The 27945-nt window shown below is 43.4% G+C and overlaps 1 protein-coding gene across 5 annotated transcripts in view; it reads right to left on the bottom strand.

Moving 5' to 3' along the window:
• LOC143375717 (uncharacterized) overlaps positions 1-27945 on the bottom strand; it is a 144657-nt gene that overhangs the window by 62633 nt on the left and 54079 nt on the right. For 4 of the 5 annotated variants that reach the window (XM_076825112.1, XM_076825109.1, XM_076825114.1 and 1 more), the window contains exon 1: positions 11706-11910. The exons of the other annotated variant lie outside the window; for it this stretch is intronic. The gene's annotated coding sequence lies outside the window, so the exon portion shown is untranslated. Of the gene's footprint in view, positions 1-11705; positions 11911-27945 lie in introns of those variants that run through there. 5 annotated transcript variants of the gene reach the window in all.

Raw genomic sequence — 27945 nt, 5'->3', positions numbered from 1 at the left:
TTGCTTTGGGGTATGTTTAAATTATTCTCTGCTTGAAGCATCCTCGCTCGCGAGGAAGATGTACTTCACTAGTTACAGTAGCGGTCAAAGAAATTACCATTTTTTTCGATTTCTTTTATTTTGGTTACTTTTTAGCATCAACTTGTAACTCTTGTATGTGTTTAATATACATATTCTGATGGAGAATTTAAATCTGTATGAAACCCGGTTAATGTTGAATTTGTGGGGGAGAGAGAGCGAGAAGGTAGATATATACTTTAGACGTGCTCCCTCCTCGAGCTCGGCTCGGTGACTCCTCTTCGAAACGCGAGCGTCGACGGCGGTGTTGCCAGATTCTCCAGCGCTCAAGCGAGCGTCGAGGACAACAAAGGATCGCGAGGCCCGCTCTACGCAGCGACCGTGCCACTCGCACGGCTTCGCAAGGTGTAAATAAATACAGCATCGCCTACAAATTTATTTAACTAAGAAACAAAAGCCTTATAAGCCTTAAAAGGTGCCCCCAGAAAATATTAGATTCTTTATTACTTTTCAAAAGTGGTAACTAACTCGAAGGTGCGTTGCCTTGTTTGTAAAGAAATTCAGCTTTAACTGAGTTTTATACAGCTTTTAATTCTTTAACAGAATCAGGTCGTTAATAGACGTTAAAAAAGTGACTTTTTTGTCGACTACTGTAGTTCCGCAGATTTTTGAACGATTAAATAATCGGCCCGGGCTGGGTCCTACTTTTCCTACGCCCTGCCTATTTACGGGTAGCCCCTATCGTCCGCTGACCCCTCGTAAAATCAGATCTCGAGGAAACTTTCTTAATTATCGACAGATGCACCACGAAGGGGTTAAGTTCGAGGGGGGTGCGGGGGTTCCCCGGACATTCGAGCCTCTGGCCAGTGACCGTGCGGGTTACGACCGCGATTTCTCCGGCTGCTCGGAGCGATGAAATTAAAGAGAACCTAAGGGACCGGCGGCAGAAAAAAAGAAGAAGTTGGAGGCGGTAAAGCGAAAGGAGCGGAAAGGGGGTGAATCTCACGGCAGTCAGCAACCGTGTGGAATAGATCGCGCTGGTGGGGGTACATTATAATGAAATCGGTTTTCGCTTAGCGCGCTTTCAAGCGGCCTTTATTAAATCTGTGATTTCGCCGCTTTCCTTTCTCTCTTCCCGTTTTTTCTTTACTTCTCTCTCCAGCCACCCCCCGCCGCTACCTCTTCCTTATTATTTTAGACTCCATTCTGGATAGGCGATGGGGAAGAGGTGAGCAGGTCTTTCGATCTGTCTTTCACCCTCCCCGCCGTCCTCGCCGCTCGCCTTCCCCGAGAATCTCGGAGCGGATTTACAATGGGAGCTCGTATTATATTTCCCAGCCTTTCGCCTGTTTTCCCGGCGGATTGTCGCCGGAACGAAGAACCGAACCAGCCGCGAATATACGACTCGCCGAGAGAATTTACCCGACTCGCGATTCCTATGATCTTCCGGCCCGGGAAAATGGAGAAAACGTAAGCACCGCCGCAGAATATTCTGCAGCGGGGCCGAGTGTAATAAGTTATTAAGAAGCCAGAAAGTTACCGCGAAGAAAGCACGCTCTTCCTTTCATCGACTAAGACAATCCTTTTTTTTCTCATGAATCTATTTAATCCGCTGCTGGCACCGTTTAAACCACAATTTTCCTCGACTTCCCTTTCATTAGGGAACTGTTATACACAAGAGCTTCTAGCACATTACAATTTCATTCCGCTCGTTGCGGCAAGGTTGCCGGAATGAGATTTTACTGGAGCGTTACGTCAGCCTGTCTCAAGGAAACGCAGACTTTTTTATACGACAGACGAGATCGAGTTGCAGCCAGTCGAAACATGCAAACAAGTCGAAACACCTAAGTGTTTGCGAAACGGTCCGGCACGCTTATTGAATCCGGGGATGATTTATGTATATCGGGGGACCGTTTGTCGCTTTCCAATTTGCGCGCTAACGGCCCTGCCTGGTGAGTGCAAATCATTTCTGGCGGGGTGGAAAAACGGCGCGGAAACGCCAGCCTGTAACTCCAGGCGGCGTTTCGGCGGCTTAACAAACTTTTATTAAAAACAAATGAAACTCCAACTGCCACTCTAACCGAAGATGCTTTCTATACGTTTTACCGGAGATGAATACACGTGATCATAATAAGGTGAATGTCTCAATTTCTGCTCGTGTCCCCATCTCTGCTCATTTCGTATTTTTCTTATTATTACATGCGTTACGTTTGTACTACAGTTGCAACAAAATAATTCTAAATTATTTAAACATTTGCGCGAGTGTTGCACGAGTTTGGGGCAATACATACATCGCTATTTTTCATCAGCAGAAATAAGCACATTAGAGCATTATATATTTAATTACAAATTAGTAATAGTTAAACATCTTGAAATATCTTTCTTAAATAGTTTTTGAATTGGTAGATTTATTATTAAAGAATTAATCAATTACTCTGCAAATTTTCATCGCAAACAATTTTTTTACACCTTCTTCATGACGAGTTACCTTTTAAATCAGCAAAAATTGGGACATTCGCCGTTATTCAAACGTGGTTCTTCGATAGCGCCCAAGTTCCCATTGCCCTGCAGGAGCTGATCAATCGTTGCTTCAGCAGCAGCTTTTCATTTTCACGCGGAGACTGCACGATGCAGGCATGTTGCGAGCAGGTCTGTGTGGATGCAGACCATTATACGGGCGGTCGCGTGCCCGGCGAACCCAGTAGTACCCCTGGTGCTTGTGATTTAATGGAAAGTGAAGCAGTCTCGACGTTTACCTTTGTCGTTATCGTCACACCGTTCCGGCCCCCGTCTCACGGTGTCTCCGTTGCATAATCTTCCTTTTTCCCCTCGCCTGTATCTACGCCGTTCCAGCGACCTCCTGTTTCACTGTACTTCCTCGAGCCCTTAACCCAATGCTATGCCAGTTGAGAACTACACCGGCCTACCAGTTTGGTAGATTAGTTCTGAATATAGTCGGACGGGCTTGCGAGACTCTTCAAATTGCCTTGAATATTTGACACTGTGCAACCCCAGAGGTGCACCATCCCGCCTGCAAGGCGGTGTTGGTTATTGCGAGTTCCCGTGTGTTTGTCGAGGGGTGTAACGGGTGTGGCGAAACGATCCCACTTTGGCCCTATTTCGGTCTGCTTCGAGCTAACTTGGTCGATTGTGTGTAGCGCCCGCGCGTGCTCCGCGTGGAATTCACTCTCTCCTGTGACTTCTTACACTCGCTATCAAAGGGTACTGTAAAGTTCTATTACTTCATTTAATCAGCTCGAAAGTCGGCCAGGCGACCCACCTGGCCAATTCTGGTGGGTAATTGTTTCCTTCGATGCAAATCTTCATCTCTGCTCCATTTCTATCGACGGACTTCACGCCGGTGTGCGTTACGTTCTTCGCGCGATAAAGTTGTCGCAACTAGGGATCACTTGCGCTAATATTTCACTGCACCGTGTTCATTTGGGTTTAATGAACTCGTTAACGAAGGATAGTATTCGCTTTACCGTGCTGTGCACAATGCGGGATACTATCATCCAGCATCCTACTAAGTACGTAATCGCTTTAATCTTTCTAGTGCATTAAATATTCTGAATCGCCCCGTATTTCTCATTTCATCGCGCAAGTCCAAGCTAACAAGAGAGTACGTTCTTCAATGTCTCGCAGGCGAGGATCGTAAGCGTGCAGGCCGTGAACAATGTCCCTCTCGCAGGAATTTACAAAAAAGATCTTAATCCCTGATCATGTTAATGTTGCGTGGAATTTATTGCGCTCTTTCAGAGAGTTTAAAAATGGATTAAGCAACGAAGCACTTTAAAAGGGCATTTCGGTTCGTTTCGCCGAGCCAGTGATAGCATTTTCATCAGTATTATAATATTAATTTAACCGGGCGTGCAATTGGAAAGAAAATTCGTAAGTTGACTCGGCGTTTGAGGACGCCCGCTATTAAACGGTCAACTCCGCGGTTGCATTGGGCAGCATCGACATGAGTTTTCACGGTTCTGCGAATTACACGCGGAGTCCGATTAGCGCGTGCAAACGCTTTCATCGTAATTCACTTTTGCTAAAACATCACTGGTGTCGTATACCTTTCTGCGGTGTTTCAATGCTCGTTTCAGTTCTCCATGCACGTAACAAATACGTGACATGAGATAACGATCGATCGTTAGTAACCAGAGGCCCCGGCTTGATGCCGTTACATCGATTTTCAATAATTTCGTGCCACAGGAAAGAAAACATTGACTCGTAACATCGCGTTACCACGGGATTAAAGTATTTCTAAAACTCCGCTGTGCAGATTCGAGTTAATCTGCATTGTCATTCAAGTATCGACAGGTTTCCGAAAAAGGGGTGGCTCTGTTCAGCGGCGCTAGACTTTACGTAAGGGGGTAGGTTACCCTCAGCAGCCCAAAATCAGGCCCTTCTTCGAACGCATATTCCGAAGTAATAAATGAATATAGAGATAATTTTGGTTTTGATTTTTAAGCGTCATTTCGCTGAATTTAATGCGCAAAAAGAAAATTTTAAATATATTTATAGGGAAAAAAGTTATAAATATAAATGTGAGAGCGTGTACGCGATGCACCGTTTGATGGTGAACGCGATTCCGGGTAGGTGAATTACCTAAAGCAAAAAGTAAAGGCATTCTTATAATCTGTAAGACAGTCTCCATCTTGTGTAGGCAGCAAAATTTTGATAAAAAAATTGATACAATTTTTCTGTCGATGTTTTTGATTTTATCCTTTCTTTGTAGGAAAAACATTTTTATCTTTTTTTAAAGAATTTATATTGAAAATGTGCCCCCAATACATGGAGGGGAATAGTTCCCTGCAGCTCCCTGTAAATTTTCATTCAAATCGTTCGACCAGTTTTGGAGATTTTATATTCACCGTTTTTGAAAACGTAGTTTCTGCGAAATTGCGTTTAAACTTGGACATCGTTACGCGATCTCACGTGCAGGCTCGTACATTTTTTACTGTAATTCCTTCAGTTTTTTAAATTTCGGGGCCCGGTTGCGCTTCAAATACGCAGAAAGGATTTCGCTAGCGGAATATGCAAACATCCTAAAAACCAATTTTCGAAAATTTTGAGAGTAACCTACCCCCTTAAGTGATTCCCATCTTTTTCAGTCAATATAATTTTTAACTAACCTGCGAAAAATAATAAGGCAAAGAATACGCATTAAAAGTAGGTATTTCTAACTCAAGAATATTTAAAAAAAAAAAAGAGAAAACTGTGTCGAGCTCTCGGAAAACATTTTGCGACCCACAGGTTGCGAATCACTGCCTCAAACTTTTCTCATACAGAGCAACGCATTTACAGAAAGACACCGCAGCTAACAGAGCAGAGACATTGCAGGGAGGATATTAAAAATCCTGTAAAAAGTGCACCGGCAAAATCACAGCTTCGAGCAGATAAATTGGAGAGAACGAGCGGCGGAGAGGGAATTAATCAGATACTTAGGAACTCTACCGACATTAAAACTCCATCACGTTCATCTGCGAAGTTACTAGGACAGTTACCTCCCTTTAATAACTGCCTCGTCGCGTGGTTTTCGGCGTTGCGTTAAAAAGATTCGCTATTAATTTTATTCGCACTCTGCATTCGCCAATTAAAGAAATCATTTCACCCGAATTTCGTGTCGAGATTAGCTGGTGCCACAAATGAAATGCACCATTTAACGATCCCCGATTTATCCCGGGGAATTATTTCCCTCCTAACTATTGGCACTCAGAGAAGGGCGGTACTTGCAAAAAGCTCATGGAAAATGCAAGCTCCTTAAAAGGATAATACCCTCCGCGGGTATTCGCCGTGGCACGTTAATGCCCGTCAAGAAAACCATGCTTAATAACGCAGCCCGCTGGCTGCGCGCCGGCGAAAAAAGGAATCGTCTAATGATGTAATTAAGAAACTCCCGACGAAAACGCGGGGTGGGGTTTTAAGGCGCTCGTGAGACAGCAGCGGGGAAGCTATTTACGTGCACTTCGTGCAAGTTTTCACGACCGTGCTTTCCGCCGGTTCGAAAAGTCGCCGCTGCTCTGTAAATAGAGCCAGGGGTTACTTAAAGTCGTGCTTTTAAGGGGAGAAAACAGAATGGAGCGGCAACTGTTCAGTGGCTGGCGGCGGGGCTGAGTCCCGGGAAGAGAGAAAATAGTAAATCTATAAGTCACAAAGGGGAAAAGCTGCGACCGGTTCATTCGCTGGTCGATGCTCGCTGTATGTATGAACGAAACCCGCGGTGGTGCGTATTTCGAGCGCTTTGGGACGCCCGCAGCGGATTCACGCAAATAGAGCAACGCCGAGCCTTCGTTAGGGAGATCGTGTGTATTGAGCATAAAAACTGATTGGCGAAACTTTATACCGGCTCGTTAATCTGCATGGTTTTGCGGTGCTTGGCTCTATGAGAAAAGCGACGCGGATCTAATCCGCGGTGTATCGCGCTGTTTGGCTGCCACTGGAAAGGTCAAGCCACATTCTCCGACTGATTGAAATTTCAGAAGTTCTTTTCAGAGGCATTGCCCATCGTATTAAAAGCTCCATTAAAAAAGTCGAATGTCGGCCAGGCTCTCGACATTCCCGGTACCATGCGCGGATGCACAGGGCCACGAGCGAGATTCTCTCTTTCAGAGTTTCAAGGTCGTGTGCCTTTGAGGCAGGGCCGCGAATGCCAGCGCCGTTATAGGGGTAGTAATCGGAAAGTTGACCAGAGGGCTGGTTGGTTCAATAGTCCGACACGCATACAACTTGCGGCGGGCTCCTCGCTTCTCGAAATCCCAGGCCTGTAGTGGTCCTAGAAGCGGTGATCGCGGAGTCGCCGAAACGTTAATGAATCGTAGAAACAACTCAAGTAGGTACAGAGGGGCGACGACGCTGCTGAAAGCAACATCTCGCACCAGATTGAGAGACGACTGTTTCCTGGTCACGTATGGTATCGGTTCCTTTGATGTGGATCGTACCTCCTCGAGTTTGCAGCGCACACTGCAGCCCCGACTGCGATCAGAAGGAGACCGCTTTCCCAGGGAGCATTATCATCGAAATCGAGACCAGGCGGTAGGCACGGGAACTTGCTTTCTTCGCGAGATTATCATTTAAATTGGCAATCGATACTACCTTAGGGGTATTTGTATTCTCGCCCGCTTTTTCCTCGCTTTTCCCCCGCTCCGTTTTCCACAGGGCACCGCGGGCCAGCTGACCGTGTACTTATTCTTCATCTTGTCGGATTAGATGTTGTCTCGGCCTGAATTTATTGTCGCGGCGTTTTCGAAACTGAGAGGATAAATCTCCCCGTGGAGATCGTTAGCGAGTGGAGATCCACGGGTTTGAATAAATTGCTCGCGGGACGGGGCGCGTGCGGTTAATCGGCTCCTGGAGTATCCATTGACTAACGGGGACATAGGTAGCTCTTCCGCGGGCGGCTGGTGCGCTTCGACGTGAAACCGATGTTCACCTTCGTGTTCTATTATCAGTCGTTTTGCAGGAATTCTGAAGATACATTGTCGCGTATGCTATTACCGCGGTTTCTTTTTTTTCCATTCGTAGATTCATTCGTTATTATCGGCAGGAGGTAGAATTACGCACCATAATCCTTTCGCAGTTGCAAAATGTAGCAGGCATTATCCATCGCTGTTCCACCGATTGTTCTCTTTTCCCGGACCTACGTCTCTGGGCATGTCAAAGGACTGGATTTCCAATTATCCGTGAAAAGGGAGGTCCCATTGCCTCTGGCCATGGTATACACATAACAAAGCCACTGTTTCGCGCTTCTATGCTCACGATAGCAGGGCAAATCTCAGCTTGGATGGCTCCATCGGGACTCGTAGCATTTGATCCGGTTGCATATCGTAGCTGCTACATACATTCCTTTCTCGTCCCTTGCGCGTACATCTTCTGCCGATACCAGTCTCGTCCATTTAGGTACATTCGTTTAATGAACATTAATTTTCAGACTCCCCGTGCAACCACTGTGCTTCGAACACAGGGTAAACCAGTGTTTCCCTGCATTTTTCGAGTCGCGATGAGTAAATTAAACAAGGCAAAGGAAACACATTAAGAATAAGTATTGCAGAATATAATTCTAACTTAATAATTAAACAAGATAGGTCTTAAGAACAACCGTGGCGACCTCCCAGAAGACACTTCGCGACCCACAGGTGGGGCAAAAATGTTTCAAATAAAAGCTTAATGGTGCAACGAACACTGCAAACTTGCGTTAAGAAAATATTTAAAAAAGTTTTTTTCTTCAGGTACTTTTTTTTAAACTCTTTTGAAAATTTTGTTAACGCAAGTTTGCAGTGCTCATTGCACCATTAAAGTTTCGTTCGAAGCATTCATTTCTGTCTGTTGTAGTTTGGGAGTTATAAGCGAAAAAGTGGAAGTGCCTATTTGACTTTGCAGTTGGTTTTCATCCCTTAAAGGGCGGCAGGGCCCGAATGAAACACGCCGTTGTTCTCATCTTCTGTAAAATTTAAGCAATGGATTGAAATCTGTATTTCAATCCATCAGTTAAATAGTCATAAAGCGACAAAATATACTTACCTACCCCTTATCAAAATTTTAAGAAACCGCCTGAAACTCAGCCTTTTTTCCCACTTTGTGGCGTTGCCAGATGTAAAATTTGTAGTTCAACTACTGGACTTTGCAGTGTCGTAGTGAAAGACGAATAAGAAATTTTGAAAAAGTACTTTCTAAGCTTGTACCGAATTCTTAATATTTGGCTTTCTAATCCGGGGTGCCAATGATTAGTGCAGTGCCAACATTAGTCTGGGTTTCGAGTTGCCAATGCGTGGCTCTTCGCACAGATGCGTGCAGTCGCTGAGCATTGTTCGATTTAACGGCCCATGGTCCCAGTAAAATACGTATCGATATGAAGTCCCTTTTTTTATGTCGTAAGTTTTATGATCGCCATGGCACATGTTTCCATTCTGGAGTCCCTGCACTTCGGTCGAATTGAGGTTCTTCGAGTGGAGCGTGTCTTTGTAAGAGTACACGTCGAATACGCTGGGATTTTGCAGTTGAGCATGAAATTCTAGAGCAGCGAGGGATGGCCGGGGATTCTGAGCGTTCCGAGCAACGCAGAAAATTGGAAAACTGTTACAAGTGCTCGGGGTGGTCGAAAAGTGGTACGTGCTTCGCTAAGTTCGCTTACGAGATCGCGGAACCCGAGTGTTATATGCTGTATTATTACGCGAAGACATGGGAGCTCGTTAAAGTAGGATATTCTAATAAGTCACGGGATTTTTTTTTCAGAATTTTATTGAAGGAAGTGCAGTGGTTTAGCGTAATTGACAAGACACATTTGCCGGGCGAGATATAATACCTTGGTGAAAAAAAAAAAAAATTCACGCCGCTGGGTGCGAGGTATACGCGGTGCGAAGTAAACAACGCGAGGTTTGAAATTTATTGTTATCACGGAGGCGATATTGCGAGAAATTCTGCGGCAGTGAATTTTCACAACATTTTATTGGAAAACCGTTCACGTGATTCGCATGAAATTTCCTCGTCTACGCCGCGAAAGGAAGCAGTAAATTCCTGATTGCAGTTTTACAGTCTGCAGCGTTTAATTGATATGAATATTTTAATTGTTTCTAGTCTACGAGGAAATTAACGAAACGAACAGTTTCGGAGTGACGCGGTTTCGTCTACAGCAGCGTTTCCTGATACGAAGTTTAGGGTAACGCGGAAAATGAAATTCCTAATTCTTTGTTTCATTGGTGAACGAGTTATTTCCACGAAAGTGTGTTTTATGTTACGTTCTATATATAAAAAAACTACGCGATGGCAATACAAAAGAATCAATTCAGTGCGGCTTGCAGTGTTGCTTTTAACGTTCTGCGAATGTGTCATTGATAGTGCGACGATGCGAATAAATTCATTGCTTGGATGAGTTGGAATGGGATTTAACAAGCAACTCTGTGGTAGTTTGGCACGTTACCAAAAGTTTAATAATTAATGTCGTTTAGGAACAGTTTTCTGTTGCGACTTCTTCGAGCGAGTGGATTGTATAGATTCGAGGAAATCAATAACGCGGCTGCTATGTTTGAGTCATTTAAAATACGAAACTCCCCGTTGAGACTGTAGTTCTTTGAGTATTTCATTGCAAGTTGTACATTCCCGAACGTAAAGGTATTACTTCCGCGGTAGCTGCGCTGATAGAAATAATTTGCAGTTATTGCAATTATGAGTAGTGGCATCGCTGCGTAATTAAAATCTGCCTTAATACTTGCGAATGAATAAATTCACGTACTATTTGCAAGAATTACGTGACGCGGAAAGCTGGAGGACGCGTTGAGCTTGTTAAAAAGCAAATGTGGAATTTAAATTTTGATTGACATTCAAATTGCAAGATCCAAGCTTGATTTTTTACACCAACTAGAGAGAACACAAGGAAAGACCGCTCGCATGCTCCAGAATTGAGTTATCGCGCGATACCATCGAATTAATTCGTGGAATGTCGGAGTCGGCGATTAGCATACTTCGAATTGAGCTTATATTATATAGAAACTGCGAAAGGAAAGTTTGAAGCTGAAGCAACTCAAGAAACACGGTCAGTAAAGTATGTCAGTGTTGAGGGTGTAGTGGAGTGAAGGAACGAGGACTGCTTGGAATATTTTTAATCCCCTGCTGCGTATAATAAACCCTAATCACGCGACGTAATTATTTCCTGGCGACGGCCGCGGGACGAAACGCCTTGGAATCGCTAACCGGTGACTCAACATCGACTGATCGAAAATGTTCGGGTTACCTGGTTTCGTGATTCTATTTCTAGCTGCCTGGAAATTTCGATTCGAAACGGTGATGAGGGTCGCAGATTTATCGCTATTGCTAAATCTATGCAATGCGTCGAGTGGTAGCGCGAGTAGATTGAAAAGGATCAGGATACATATTCAGGTAGCAAGTAGTACGAGTCAATGCTACTCGAGCCTCGAGAGATGTCGCAACGAAAGTGCGGCATGGGCTTAAATATTTCATTCACATTGTGAACTACCATGGAGTCTTTTTTTAACAAAACTGTTTTGGTAGATATACTTCTTCTTTTTTTTTTAATAGCATTGTAGAAATCTCAACGTTTTTGTTCACCTGCGTGGAGCAGTCAGCAGTTACGTATTTCTGTCAGTTGCAAAATGCTGTGCATACTGCGGAATATTCTTTGAAGCAATCGGGCTTTGAGTGCATCCATTATCATTGACTTGTACTACTTGGATATACGCGGGCCGAGTACCCGTAAATCTAAATTATCCCGTGACATTCACATTCTCCTTAAATATAGAGGAGGTAATGGAGCCGCACTGCTAATACATCCATCACATTTCACACCTTCTATTAGCCAACCGAATGTCAAGCAAGTGAAGTAGAAGAACGAAAACCGCGACAGCGCTTGCATTCCCCTTTCGAATCGATATTTCGTAATCAAGCACTGGGAATGAACCGGGGAGTTTCGTTACACATCATATTTTCGGGCGTGTAACCATTCGGCGCACGGCTCTGAATGAAATTCCGCGAAAACAGGCGGCTAACAATTATCGCTCCAATCTTCCATTACCCAATCATCCCCGTCGTCAAAGAATACAACGCAGCCTCTGTTTTATTAACCGCGCAGCCGGTGTAAACCACTCATCTTGTCATTTGCATGCCTTTGAGTAGCTGGCAACGCGCTACAGCGAGAATGTACATAGAAATGGCAGTGGTATACTTTGAAGGGAAACCATTACCTCCTGGTATCCCAGATCCTCGGCCATGTGGGTCGGCACAAGCTGATTAATCACAAATCACCAGACACCACATTGAGCGTTGCGTAAAACTATTTTTTTATCATGCAGTTCTCCAGATCGATCGTAATGTAACGGACACCAGCGTTAATCCACGGTCAGATCGGCGATCGCGGTGCACGTGGTGCCGCGACGCGCGCCCACGTTAGACTGCCGCTCGCTCGGCCGTCTGACTCTCCCTACTACGCGGTTGGCCGTCTAGCTGGATGGCGGGGCGGTTGGCTCGCTGCACGGCAGGAGCCAACCCTTTCTCTCGTCGCTCACCGATTGCCGATTCCTCTGTACTTCTTTCGCCGGGCCTGGATGTTGCAGTCACGCGTTTCGAGTACGCTGGAGAAAGTTTTTCGTTCGATCTGCTGGGGTCGGTCCCTGTGCGGCTGGACTCAAGCTGCGCTGAGAGGATTCCGTGGAGATTTTGTATTCGGCGACGGTCTTCCGGCTTCTCTTTTCTTCGAGCTTTGACAGAGGTGAACAGATAGCTCTCGCAGGTAACGGATAGGGTAGAGCTGGACTTCAACTTGTCAATCTATTTCTTCGTCGCAAACTGCCACGTTTTTACATATTTTCGCGGAATTTCCAGGATGCTGCGGTGATTGGGTGCAGCTTCTATTAAAGGGGGAAGCCGCTGTGTTGGTCGAAAGGAATGGCGATTTTCAAGGCATTCTTTGAAAATGAAATGTCTTTATAACCAACTGAAAACACATATATTTAATTGGTACTTTATGCTTCTGGATTGCAAATTTTTGGGGTAATATGGCCACACCATACGATAACGTTAGGCTCTGCACAAAAAATGTACAAACCAGCGGTCATGTAACTTTCCAACGTTTGCTCCGAATTGAAAAATTCGAATGTTTTCTTAAAGTATGCTACAATAGCTTCAGTTAAGCGTACGGATTTAAACAAATATCAATTTTTCAAGAAATGGCGAACTTTGAAAGAAAAGGTATACAAAATTAACATGTTTCTTCAATGTTATGGTTAGATGATATATTCGATCAAAACACTTCTACGATTAACTGAAGATAATTTTATTACGAATATTCCCTGAAAATTTCAAGTGAATCCGATAAAAATTGACTAAGCTATTAATCCGCCCGTTTGGAAAATACCGTTTCGAGGTAATCGCGTTTAAAGTTTTGACAGAAGTTATTTTCTGCCACTTAAAAATCTCAGCTATATACGGTTTCGTCGTGGCCAGTGATTCTCTACCTAAGCAATATATAAACTCATAAACCCTCTTATTAGATACATCTGATTCTTGCACATAAACTTTTCGGGTGATTGACACTAAGTTACTTGACATCGCTATTTATACAAAACCTTCCGTACCTCCCAGAATTTTTCGAGATCCACTTTGAAATTGTGCAGGTATCTTTTTCAGACCGCAAATATAATGAAAGTGCAGAAAAAGAAGCTCGACCTATGGAAGATGAGCGCTGAGGTGACGCCGCGTTTGACCTACGAATGGGGGTGCAAATCATATTGAGCAGGCTTAATTGAAGTCTAGCGAGGCGAGTGAGGTATTGAAACCCAGGCTCACCAAGTCTGCATTAGTAACTCGATTACCACCAGACTTTCTTCTCGCTGAGATCTCCATTGAATTAACTTCGCCCGCAAAGGGACACAACATATCGGAGCAGGAAGGCGTGGAATAGAAACTAGCCTGTCTCGCGCACAGGGGTTTCGTTCAAGTCGCAATTCCCGTTACCATAGTTCCTCTCGCGAATGGATATTTGCCTGTCTGCCTCGCGTCACTCAGTCTCTTTGTTATCGCAGCACTCCTTATAACTTTCCCTCGGTCGGACCGCCGATAAATCCACCCCTTTGCGAACGACGGATCATATTCACCCGGCAGCGATCGGTGAACTGGGTTCGGCCAGAATTTCCACATTGTCCGATTAAACGAATTTAGCGAAAATATTTTCCATTGTACCTGCAATGCCACGCGGCAATATAAATCTGTTTAAATGATTGATGATTGACGGGCTTCGCAGGCGGGCGTCGTGCTGGGAACGCCAGCGTTCAACTCGAATTTCTCGCTGGTAGAACACGCGGTATTTTTATGCGCGCATCTCGCTGTAACGCGATCGGGACCAGACAAATCCCTCTCAGGGAGCGAGCGGAGTTGGGGACCCTGCGCAATTCGACGTCCCGTCAAAACAAACGCCTTCGATACGCGTTATTTTATTATCAGGCGAAAGAATCGTGAAATATTCAGTGGCCAATTATGATGCACGGGCGGGTATCCGTGCGCGGTCGTTTTTATTCCATCGATTCCCGTGGCCCAGCGCGTGCACGTTACATCCATGCCTGTCAAAACACCAGTCTGTATTTCCCTACTGATGTTTCAATCTTATCGATTGCTATCGGATCCCTTGTTTTGTCAGTGTTTCACAGGCGAAAAGCATTCTCGACTGACACGGACGTCAGTGTCGCTTGTAATTAGCGGCATTCGTTCAACAATAACCCTCCGGTGCGTAGATTTTTAATTCAGTTGGGAAAATTAGACTAGTCTAATTTGGGGATGAACAGACCGGATCCAATGACTGTTTTCAATTTGGAGGACGTCGCCGCCTCAAGGATGTAGCAAGTACGAAAAATGTAGTGTTTTTTTTATGAAATAAATACTTTATTTTTAATGAAAAACTATGAAAAAATGTTGAAAAAAATATAAATTTATGATATAAGAGAAAATTATTCATTATTGTGCATTGTGAAATTTAACACAGCACAGGAGAAGCGCGAGAAGCGCTCGGCCCGGTTGCCACCTGGCGGTCGCGTCGCGTACTATCCATCGCGAGCCGGCCGAGTCATGGCTTCTTTATGTACATAACATTTTTTATACAGATTAATTATATTTTACGTCATAAAACATAGCCTATATCCCTTCTTGTTGTTCAAGGATACTGTAGTTAAAATTTTGTAATGATTTGTTCAGTACTTTTTTAGATTTTTGCCAGCATACGAACAAATGCTGTAGCTTTATTATAATTGTATGATATATGTACCAAATTGTTTAATAATTTAATTACATCACTGAAAGGTTGTAACTACCCCGAAAATTTACGTTCAAATAAAGTTATAAAAGCTATACCAAATATTATTAATAAAAGTAAAATAATTATATAAAGAAAATTGAATGCCAAATAAGTAATTAGTGAATAAATTACTACCTATAATTTATATACATATTTTAAATTCAATAATAATATGTAGGAACCAAATTTCATGAACAAAGAGCTAAAAAGGTGCACAAGTAAAATTTTCACGCATCAATTATTAGGGCGATAAACTGACACCCTAACTAACTTAGTTTAAATTGTTTTTTCTTTAAAAATCTTTATTCCAATCGATAGATCACTACACAAACTACTTACCAATAATTTTCTTTTAGCTGTACGGTGTTGGGAGGTATTTTATTTAATTTTTTTAGTTTCACAAATAATTTTCGCAGCTTGCTTAGCTCAGAAATGCACTTCGAACTAGATTTCTGTCAAATCGAAACTCCAGACTGACATGTTTCTTAGGCCAATATGTGCGGTATGGCAATACTTTTAAGGCTGTCAAATGAGAATTCTGAGAAAAAAAATAGGGGTCCAACTCCTGAATTAAACAGGTGCCCGCTTTAAGGTATGCACTAGAGGGTTAATGCTGAGGATGGAAAAGCGCAAAAAGTGTCAAGGGAATCGCGGAGATTGACAATTTTGAATTAACCAACCTTCCTTCCGTCAATCCCCGGCTATTCAGACCTCAAAATTCCATTCGTAAAGATTCATTTTCCCGGCGGTTAGCCCCCGCAATTAAGGGGCGGCGGAACGAGTCGAAGGGGATCGGTGCCAGCAGGCAATAAAGCTCGTTCTACCTAAATCAAGGCGTTCGTTCGCTTTAATCCGCGGTATTTCTCGCGGCGCCATTACTGGCAGATTTGAAACAGAAGGGCCCACGGGTAAACAGCAGACACTGGAATCCTCCTTTCCTCGGATTCCGTGGCCACAAATCACGTGGCCGGCGCGTTGTGTCGCCTCTCGTAGTTGGCTCGCTTGTTGCCGATTCGTATTCGTCCGCGATATATTTTCGATCCCCCCCGGCCCCTCGGCGGTCCGCAAGGATTCCCATTAATTGTTCGCGCGCCGGAGGGAGGGTGCGCGCGTGTCGGGGCCATTTGTCACACGGCGATCATCGAACCCGTCGAAAATCAAGGCGTCAAACCGCGAGCCTTCTTCTGCCACACGTCGGAAGCCTGGCAAAACGAACGTGTCCGCTCGCGAGTGGTCGGGATTTATGGGCCCGGTTGCGCTCCAACTTTTTTATTCCGCGTTGCTGTAATGTTTAACGCCGGGATTAATTAAACCAGCGAATTCATCGAATCCCTCGATGCATTGCTAAGCTCCACAAGAATTTGCCAAAGCAACCGAGACCCAAGAAGACGCAATAAACATGCGCAAACCGTTACTGGCGTACCCGCAAAGGCACAGTCAATTTCGCTGAACAAGCAGAAGCTTCGCGAACCCCCGGCACGCGTTGTCTCGCTCTTTGAATCGGCAAATCGGGCGTTCAACAAAGCACAATGGAGGATTAAAATCGTTCGAGCCCGGCCGGACGTACGCGGGAACGTTCCGTGTGGAAAAACTCGAACAAAGGAGCCGAGTATCACCTCCGAGCGATTTGAACCAGAACCTGAAGGGTGGTTGTAGCTTCTCGTTGGAAATATTCGCAGTGTGTCGCTAGTAGCATCCAGGTACCGACAGTATACGTTGGGGGAACATTATTGCATCCTTCAAATGCTGGTGGCGCACATAAATTAGTAACAGTATGCCAAGAACCCGCAGAGAGGCGGCGAAACGTTCGATGTTCGAATTAATTACACTCGAAACAGTCGATGCATCTGGCGCAGTGATATTCCAGTGTCGAGCGCGACAGTGGTGAACACGAGATGGAAGAGAGATCGCTCTCTCAGCGGAGGCGTTCCTTTGCAGCGACGCGTTTGGCTGCCGATCCTTTGCCGGGCCAGTTTCAAAGCTCGCGCCTTTGAAAGGAATGGGAAAAACAAGTTGAAAGCGGTAAATACGTCTGCCGCGCGGGAATCATTATCAAACAGCTGCTAGCGCTGCTATTCAGGGGCTATGAATACACTTGCAAAACCTTCTGATAATCCTATGGCTTATATCGATTACCGGTGCCCTGGGTGCCGGTTGTTCCTCATGGAGCGAAACAACCAGGCTAAGAAGGATTTGTAAGCGTGGAGGATTTTAAGGCAATCTTTGGCCTACCCCTCGTTGATTAGATCGCCCCGAGGGGGAGTTAAATTGCACGATGCTTGTTTAAATGTTCATTGGGTGGAGCCAGCCACCCTTTCCCCCTGTACCATCGTCGACGCGAAATGAAAATCTGGTTATCGTCACGCGGCATTGGTGTTCCTTTGATTCCCAACTGCAGTCGCATTGCCGAATACCTTTTCATTAATTTTTGAGCCGTGAATTATTATGTGCCGTGTGTCAGAGCGTTGCTTCGCATGCAAATGGGTAGGACGTGGTTTCATTAATTAGGCTAGCGAGCTACGTTGTTTATAAGTGAGCAATTTGGTATTGTTATCGCAGGGAATTGACGCTGCACACGGTTTAATCAATATTTTCAGATTATTGGAAGCGAGACGATCGATCCCAGGGTTTATTCCGAAACCACGAACGATAAATATTTACAACATTGTTATTTTATCATTACGCCCGCTTCGGCACAGTGAACTTTCGGTGGCTCGATTCTAGGTTATGTAATTCGATGTCCGTAACGATGCTTTCATGTTTATGAAGCGTCGAAGGCAATATCTATCTAGCTAATTACTTGTTCACACAGAGGTGTTGGAGTCTTTATTTTTTAATTAGCATGTTCGATGGTCAATTGTTCTTATAGTAGGAGCAATAAATGTAAAGTGCTTGTAAATCACTGTTTTGTACAGGGTTGCCGACTTTTTTTCGGGAAAATATAGTACTTTACGGCTAAATGTGTTGAAAGATATAGTACATCGTGAAAAAATGTAGTACTTTTCAGAGAAAACTGTACCTTTTCTGGTACAGAATAAAACTACATTGAAATAAATGTAACAGTTTTTGTGCATTTTGCATTATTAACTAATTGATTGTCTTTAACAAATATGTTAAAGGTTTGATTGCACTGAAAGTCGAAATCAACATTTTTTATGAAAGACAGACTGGCTCTGTTTGTCTCTTCCCGTCACTTCATATTCATCGCAGAAAGCACCCTCTCTGTTAAAGTTTAATTTCACAAATTAACGCCATAAAATAAAGAAATAAGTAAAAATTGTAGAATTTCATCAATATATCGGAAATATAGTATTTTTGCTTGCTATATATTTTTCTAACATTGTATAGTACATTAGACTAAAATATAGTACAATACTATATATTATAGTACGGTTAGCAACCCTAGTTGTGTTGCGTGTAGCGATGGGACTTCGGGTTAATCTTTTACAAACCAGAAAGTCGTTTGCGTAGAGTCTTCTCGCACCCCTGAGGCAAAGATTTAAGTTTGCACGAAGCTTGCACTTCTCGGGCGATTACTTTGTTCTAATTTTCCCAGTGATTTAGCTACCAGCCAAACTCGTCCTAATTAAGAATTATTTTAGGTTTTTTATTTTATTTTATTTTTTAGCAAATGCGTCCAGTTCAAACACTTACACTGCTTCAAATGTTAATTATTTCTGTCCAATAAAATTGGCAGTTATTACTGAAACATGGGTGAATGTATGAACCAAATTGTGGCGGGAAAGGTTGTATAGGCGGTTTGTAAAAAAAAATACCAAAATTTCCACCCCAAAATATGGAATAATATTTCATTTATTTCGTTCTATTCGTTGATTTACGTCTCCATTCTCTTTTCGAAGCTTTCCCATGCATTTAGTATTTCATTTCCATGACAATACATCGGAATCTTTTCATTCGTAATGTGGTTTAGAGATTTCTCGTTGATTGCACTATTGCTTATAAATTGATTCGCTTAGGAACATTTCTGGCGTGACGTTCAATAAGTAAATAAATAAATAGGCGTTATTAAACAGTGTTCCTATGCAAGCGTATTTTTGGCTGCCTTTTAATAGATAAATAACCCAGTGCGTTACAGTTTCGTGACTAGGGTTTGTCGGTTTTTAAAAACCGGCTTTTATTTATAAATTTGTAAAATTCGAAAAACGGTTTTATATATTAGAATTAATATGCAGAAATGATTGAATTATTTAATTAAAAACGTTAACATTTTTACTTGAAATCGCGTTCGACACAAGCATATTGTAGTAGGTAACAGTTTACTGTAAAACTAATCTTCATGAGTTCATATTTTCAGAAAAAAATACTAAATGGAACAAAGATTTATAATTCGGTACCACCTTTCAAAAAATTTATATTTTGTACGGATTTTAATTATTTCAGATTCTTTCATCTTATTTTGTATGCAGTCTATTTTATTATTACATATTTTTGTAGATCCACAAATATTAAATGAACTCAAAAATTGTATGTATTGTTACCGATTCTGGTTACTTTAATTTTTTTTTTAATTTGGTTTTGTATAGATAGAGTATACTTTATTTTGCTTTACTTTTGTAATTCCATAAATATTAAAAGAACTGAAATTTTTTAAAACAACTACAAACATTTATTTACTATTTTAATTATATTTTTTTGTGAATAATAGAAAATCGGTTTAACCTGCTTTTTGGGAATAATGGAGTTCGAAAACCGGCTTTTTCAGAAGTCGGTTTTTGTATAAACCCTACTGGTGACGCTCTTAATTTCCAAATTGCTGCAATCCCAAAATGAATATCTTTCGCTGGTACAGGTTTTCTATTTGCATCGAACTGACCCGTTCGTGGTGTGTGTCTGGAAATTTCATTTGCATAATACCTCAAAATGAACGAATTTAGGAAAACATTTGGCCGATTACAGTTTTTCAGTGCAATTGTTGCAGCTCTCCGCATGATGCTATTTCCGGCCGGAATCAGTTCGAGTTCGCCCGCCCGCGGGCAAATATCGTTAAATTCGATTGGGTATTTCGCAGCGTAACTCAGAAGGCCGACTATCCCGCCGAAATCCAATTATTTCGTCATTTTGAATAAAGTATCGAAAATAGCGAAAGGATTTGAAAACTGTTTGATTCTACCGTGTCTTCCCGTTGATCCGACCGTTCTTCACTGCTCCACGAGTTAATTGTGTCTGGCGGTATCATGCGGAACGGTCTGCCGCGCTGACCACGAACGGTGGACAACAGTTTGTCAGTAAACACCTTGATGGGGCTAACTGCAACGTCAAGAGAAGCGATGCCGACTGTCGCGTTGATACCATAAACACGACATTGATTCCTCTGCTCCTACCGCGTTATTGCTTTTCCGTTACTCGCCGTGTCACCTTACAGCGATATAAATACAAAAATGACTCCGGGGTTTGGAATAATTTAGAAGACGAAAATCAGGTCAACCATTCCAGGGCTGCCAGTAGACGAGGAATCGTGAGGAGCTGTAAATTAGAATTTCGCAGGGCAGATACCCACAAAATCCGATTTGGTGGCGCAAGAAACCCCCAAATTTGACTTCCCTACGCAAGAGACCTCATAGTTTAACCCGGTATCACACGAAATCCCAAAATCTCAGCCCGCTGTGTACGAGATAGTGAGATCCAGTCCTTTAACACCAGATTCCGGGATCCCTTAATTCCGTGGACCGTAGATTTCATTTTATAACACGCGAAATCCCCAAAGTTCACGTTATACGTTCACCTTTTCCGCCGAGTCGTCGTACTGCGGGAGGAAGTGCCAAAGGCTCTTCGATATCCGCGAGCTATCGGCGTCAAGGATACGCGTCAGCTCTGTGCATACGTCATTGCAACAATCTAACGCGCATTCGGGAACGGGATCATATATAATGCGTTCCACGGCTCGGGTATACAGGACGAGCCCGGTAAACGACCGAAATCTGGACGCCGATAACATACGTACACATGCACGCGCGGTCTGCATACGCATTTGCATCTGGCATCCGACGGAGTCTCGTCGCTCGTGGATATGCATGAGGAACAGAGTCGAAATTTTGGCCGAACTTGGACACTCGTGGCTCCCTTACAACGTCAACGGCACGTACGCGCTGCCTTCTTGAGTGGTGGTCCAGCGGTAGACTTGATGTTCCTCTCCACCTACTTTCGTATGTTTATTCTGAACAGGCCGTGGCCCCTCCTTTACTATTTCCATGCCTTTTCCGCACTGGGACCTTCCTCCGTACTTGTTTTAAAGCAGCGCTTGGTTTTATTTAAAGATTTTTTTTCGCAATAAGTACAACGCGTAATGAAATAAATCTTTTTGGAATTTATTAAGCTACTCTTATATTATGCAGAAAAAATTAAAAAGATTGTTTTTAATTTGTTTCATATGTTTTTTAATAACGTCGATGTGACACCTACAAAAGAGGCATTTTCGTGGCGTAGGTGAAATAAAAAATTCGAAAAGATTCTTAATCTGTATGAGTGTCGCTATCGCCCGTAGCTCAATTAACAATTTTCGTCGATATATAACCGAGATTTTTTTTCGGGGAACTTTCAAGAAAAAGTTCCTCTTCTGGGGAACTTTTTCTTTCAAACCGGTTCCGTTTTGTTATTCCTAAAAAAACATACGAAACAAATCAAAAACAATCTTATTATTTGTTTTTGTATAATATAAGAGTAGCTTAATAAATTCCGAAAAGATTTATTTCATTATGTGTTGTATTTATTGCGGAAAAAATCTTGAAAAATAGCTTTATTTTTCGGCCCATGAAAGTAGAATGACCCCTTAAGTCGAAACGGTTCATTGAATCATATTAGGCAGCCACTTATTTCGTCAAAAATGAAATGTAATTTCGGTACTTGTATCTGCAATTTTTCTCGGAGCCGGGCATTGGTCTAAAAGCCCGTGGCAGAAAGCTGTCGTGCACGCAATCGCAGATAATTTAATATCTTAAAGCTAACAACAAAAATTACCCTCGGCGAAACGATCGGCCAAACGATTATAACTGCGCAACGAGCAATTACGCGTTTCGTGCTAGGCTCCCGAGAAAGCAAGTACTGTATTTATCCCAAATAATACTTGAAATTCCTGACGATAAGCCTGACCCTTTATATTTCCATGGAAAACGATTTTTCTCCTTACATTTAATCATCGTGCAAAAACTTGTCCCCCGGTGAAACTCGAACATGGCCGGCTGCATTCTCGGAGACGCACCATTTATCGAAGATACGGTTCCAATTCAATTTGCAAAGCTGCTTCTCGATTCCCTGGGATAAAACTTATACCATCACGACTACCTAACTGTGGGATAAAGTCGCTGCAGCTTACTTTCTTCTTCTTTAAGGAGCTACGCCACTCTGAGACGCTCAAAACGGCACCAAATTAGACAATTTTTTTTATGATAATATTTAACAAAAAAAAATAGTCACAATTTATTTTTACGTACCATAAGGCATGTAGAATAAAGCCCTGAAAAAAGTTTCTTCATTTACCTTCTAATTTCGCCCCCAAAAATTGAGGGGCTCAGTGGACAACAAGCACGTGCCACATATCCGTAAATTTTCGTTTCATAAGGATGCATAATTTTTTTCAAGAAGAATTATACATATTTTTGAGAACTTTTTATTTCATAGAAATCTATGAACATTAAACTATAAAAAAAAATCATGAAACGGTGGCACGTGCCTGTTTTCCACTGGGCCCCTCGATTCTGAAACTTACAAAGGTTGCTATCCGTCTCGAATGCAACCACACGAGTGATTCAACGCTGAAGGTGTCTTGAATTGACAATGAACGCTCGATTACTACCCCCGAAATTAGTTGCAGGGAACGTGGAAGCTGGTATCCTCGCGTCCTCAGCATCCCGCCAATAAAGTGGCGAGATCGTAAATGCAGGGATCGGGTAGGAAGTTGGGGATGGATATCCGCACGAAATATCGTATTCTTTTTCATCGGCGCGATGCGACGGGGCCGTCGTTCGCGCAGAAAGTTCGGTTGACTCGTTTACGGCCAGCGAAAGTTTTCGCTCGCGTTCGCAAAAGTACACGCCACGGGGTGGACGAAAAGGCTTCGCTACTCTCCCATCTGAGATTTGATTTTCTGGCATGGTCGCGGTCACGGCAAAATCGTGGCCAGCATCTCAAAAAAGTTCCGTAACTTCCTCGGGCGTCGGTCGTTCCTTTTCTCAGCAGCCTCTTCCCCTGGACACGGATTGCTCGTGTGCGAACAGTATATCATTTGCTACCCTCCGCTCTGCTTTTCGGAGTAAATAAAACTTCAAATATCACACTTAAAAGTATCGCTACGTGCACGCCAGGTGATAAATCCGCATGCAGAACACTTTATTGTTCCGCATTTCAACCACGTTTCTGGGCCCATTTTCACGATTACAGTTACCGTTTCGTGCCTTTTTTTGGGGGAAATGCATCGTGCCAGACGTTCGTCATGGTGCTGTTCACACGTAGACTCGATGCGACCCGAGATTTATTTTCGAGTCGACGGAGGTTGTAAGGCTCCGTTCGAAATGTCTTGACACCGGAGTCACGAGGATACCCTAGACGCTTTACCGAATTAGGGTTAATAAATGGATGCACAATTATGTAACATGTAATAACAAAAAAAAACTATATTTAATAAAACTGTGCAACAAGTATTAAAAATGAACAATAAAAAACAGTGAAATGTGAGGGTGGTTCGTGTGAGTCACGTACGAACGCGTGTCGTCTTTTTGTACGACCTTTCGGTCGAGAGTTTTTTCTGTGACTGACTTTAGTCAACCCACTGCCGGACTCGTCCGATTTCTTGAAGTGATTCCGGCGGGGTGGCTTTGATCCGATTGGCCAACGTTTGCAGTGTCAGCCAATCGGGTAATTTCCCTAGGACCAAACGCGCCATCTATTCCCTGCGCCCTTGGCGCGCCTTCTCTGGGAAAGTGGCTAAATTTGGCGGGATGGCGCCTTGTTATGGTATTTGGCGGCAAAGTTTTCTTACCTGCCCGCGTAAGACGGCAAGAAAGCGCAAGGACGCCCACATCTGCGTTGCACGTGGGGTCGCGTTAACCGGCGACCCTTCTGGTGGTGCCCGTGAGGTGGTCAAAGGCGTTGGCTTATCCTTGCAACGGTCAAACTGTGTAATAAAGTGTGCAACGCAGATGTGAGGATCCCAGGAAAGCCTACTAATAAATCATTACCCTTAACGGTAAATGTAAGCCCGACTATTTTCTCCGCGAGTTTATGCAACGCGGAACAGTGCACTTCCATATCTGTATCACTTATTTGGAATGGACGCGCCAGAAGTTCGCCAGCTCGTTGTTAGCTCCGGAGCAACGTCGTTCAGGAGCACGTATTAGAAAGCCCGTTGGGAAAGAACCTCCATTACTTGATATCGCCAGACGAACTGTGTCAAATGAAAGTATATGAGCTCGGTGTATGCGAGTCCCTTGCTCGTGAAAGGAAACCAGTCGCAAGAAGCGGCTGCTGTATGAAGCACGGCTTCTTTCACAACGCGGTTGGAAACGTTGCAACAGAAGCGGCTGATACCCTATCAGTTGGCTCTGATATCGATGCTTGGCATTTATTCATTGTACGAAACTCAAAGGCTTAGGGAAGACGCGGGCTGTTTTCTGGTGGTCCCCATTCAATTCGAAGGAATGGAATTATGGCTGGCTCGAACTTGCACGATAGAATTCAAATTTCACTCGGCTATCGCTGAGCCGGGAAGGCAAACGATCCTCATATGAAGCGTCGTCTCATTGTACGTGCCACTCATGGTATCCACCTCTGACTTCGCGTTTCCTGGAGCCGCTGTCGTCGCGCGGCGAGATACGAAATTTTACGAGGAAATGTCCCCGCGCTCTGGTCCCGCTGCGGAAGGGGTTACATTACCGGATGTCGTGGCATGGCTCACGGGCGATAAGGCTACGTGCCGCTCCACCCACACGTTCCGCGCGTGTTTGCCCGGCTAGGTACGAGCTTTGATACCTTCCGCCAGAACCGCGTGGAGTACGGCCACTCCGAGTGCAAGATGAATGCACGGTGGATACGAGGCTCCGTGATGAGAATTATATCCGAATCATCGATACTCGTTTCCGCGCCTATCGTCCAGATTCCCACACCGATTATCCGAATTATTCGCGCCCACACCCTTCCCGACAAACGGAGAAATTTATTGTCGAAGTCGGTTAGATGTTGTTTGAAAAATTAGGCTTGAGCCGGAAATCTTTTAATTCGTGCGCCGCACTTGCGAGGCACACGAGCTAGTAGATTGGCCCGCAATTAGTCAGCCATTCTGCAGGGACTGTTTCTGTCTAAAGCGAAGCATTTCTGTTTCAATTAATTACGAAGAAACAAATTGAAGCTGATACTTGTTCTCTGGCACGAAGTTTATCGACGTCCTAAGCTTTAACAAACATGTTTGTTTAGTCAAAAATGTGCATTATATGCGACGCTACGGATGGATCATTAGAGTTTTATCAACAATGTTTCTTTTGTTTTCCAGTGATGTTCAGAAAATATGTAGTTTCGGACCGGACCTAAATTGAAGTTAATGAGAACTTTTATTATTTATGAAAAGAAACTAAGATCTCATCTTTTGTGACTCGGGGGAGGGTAAAACCTCATCAATGGGGTTTTAGTTTTTTTTCATAATGAATTAGAGTTTTCGTTGACTTCAATTTGGGTCCGGTCCGAAACTACGTATTTTTCGAACCTCCGTTTTTGAATTATCACTGCAAAACAAAAGAAACTTTTTTAAAAAGCCTCTTTAATGATCCATCTGTAGCGTCATATATAATGCATGTTTTTGATTAAACAAACGTGTTCTTTAAAGGTTAGGATGTTAATAAACTTCGTGCCAAAGAACATGTCTCGGTTTCAATTTGTTTCTTTGTAATTAATTGAAACAGAAATGCTGCATTTTAGACAGGATCGACTGCCTAGCACCCTTAAACAGATTCTTTAAAAAATTCTGAACAGTTTGTAATATTGTAGAATTAAATTTTATTAAATGCTGACAATAACCAAGATGCACTTCGCCGTTTAATGGGAACATAGCTTAATGAGGGAAAAGTGTTGATTAATTACCTAGATTGGAGGTGTAATATGGTGTAATGAAAGAACACGATGCGGACAGTGGAATCGAGAACGTGACAAAAGGCTCTACATGAAAATTCTCTGTATTTTTCGAGATGAGACAGAGGCAAGGTTGTTCTGCGTGGTCGTTTAATGACATCGAATACAGGTTTAAGAGACAGGTCTGTCTAGCAGGAGGAAACGCGCGAGCGAGCTCGTGCCGATTAATTGCAATTACGGCACTATTCAAAGAGGCGATCACAGCCACTGGAGGAACCTTTGACAATTCGACCGCTGATGCGCACAGTCGTCTGTGAGACCTGCCCTTGTTATTACATGCGTTCTCAACAGTATGCGTTCAAAAAATAAAATAATAAATAATGTACACCCGTTGTGTCTTCATCAACAACATCTCCATCAAACCTGTACTCTGACCGCAGAAATATAAAAATATTAATAATCGTTTTTTAACTGTTTTCGTTTATATAGAGAAAAAGTAAATAGTTTTGATACATCCAAATTGATCGTCGAAATAACATTTTTTCATTCATTTTGTGTGTATTTTCTCAAGCTTTCGCTTACTACATATTAAAGAGGAAGGACCAAAGTATATTTTGGTATATTTGTTATTGAATAATTAATTCAAATAAATAATGAAAAAAAAAATGAAAACAGAATAACGTATCAACTAGCCCCGGTCTCCCCTGCGATAGAAAAGCCCCGAGTGCTTGCAAAAGTCCTCCTACACAAAATGGCCATTAGACTTACGCAACGTCTCCCATCAAAATAGAGACATGCTCACCTAGAGCTGCACGTCTTACGTCGTCACGCGCGCGAGAACTTGTGTCTGAGTTCTGTGTCTGTACAGCAGAGTCGGCCTCCATATACGCATATATCAAAGACCAGCGTGTGCAGCTCAGTAGACCAACTACGCAGCAATGCATCAAGCCTAGTAATTTATGGCGGAGCGATTAACCCCTTCGTGTCCGTTGGCTCTCCGCCGGAGAAGATCTGAAAGGCAGATCTGCTGGCTGACTCCCTAATATACACGCTTCCAGATATACTTGACGGAATCCATGATAAGTATCCGCCAATACGACTCCTCTCATTCAAGAGTTTTTCAGGAAACATTTCCGCAAGTTCAGAGCTGCAGTCTGCTATGAGTGGAACTTGAGTTCCCAGGGTGGAGCTGGTAATTGTTATCAAACGCGGGCTTTCAATGCATAAAGTTATCCAACTCCAACAAAAGGATGAGAATTGTTCAACAATTGAGTCTTCGAAAACACGGGAGCGAAGCATTTAACGTCGCGCAGCCGAGTCTGCCGGTACTAAATCCTGCAACTACACCGACGCCGCCGCTCCATCAAACGTTTACGAGCGATGGTTAGGACGATAATTGTGCTCTTAAATAAACCCAATAGCCGGACGGAGTCAATGTTTATAGAATCGGGTACGGGGTGGAGCAGCTTCTACGCCAGGAATCGTAGAAATTACCTCCCTTGTTTCACGAGGTGGCAGTTTTAATTCAGCGGAAAGAAGGGGTGATAAGGTCCGCTGGCGACTCGAGCGATGGGAATCCTGATCAATTTTTCGCGCTTGAATATTAATCCTACTTTAGGGGCATTTCGATCTTCGACGAACTCCATCCCGCATTGTTTTCCGCGACTGGGATCCCCTGGACACTGAATTTCATGGAAGTAAAGTGTGTGGAAGATTAATCGCAGTGCTATGTAGAAAATTCGATGCAATCTTCCTGATAGCACTACTCGGTAAGGTTGCATTCCCGGCATTATGTGGCGCGGCGCCATGTGCGTGATGTACGAGGAGCTACGATTGCTTTTACACGGTGACCCGGAAAACTGGATGTCCCACTCGGCGCTTTCAGTGTATTACAGGAAGCAATTATATCTGCATGTTCTTTCCGGTAATAGATAATAGCGGTTCGCTTGCGGGCGAACAATGAGCCTACTAAAGGGTGCCTAGATTAAGGGAGGATTGCGCCTCGCTGGGCCGAAAAATAGGTAATTCTTTGTGAATTTTTTATACAAAAACGGCTCGACGAAATAATTTCA

The sequence above is a fragment of the Andrena cerasifolii genome, chromosome 13 (genome assembly GCF_050908995.1).
Source record: "Andrena cerasifolii isolate SP2316 chromosome 13, iyAndCera1_principal, whole genome shotgun sequence".
In the NCBI taxonomy this organism is placed as follows: domain Eukaryota; kingdom Metazoa; phylum Arthropoda; class Insecta; order Hymenoptera; family Andrenidae; genus Andrena; species Andrena cerasifolii.
This window is presented reverse-complemented; position numbering and strand designations above follow the sequence as displayed.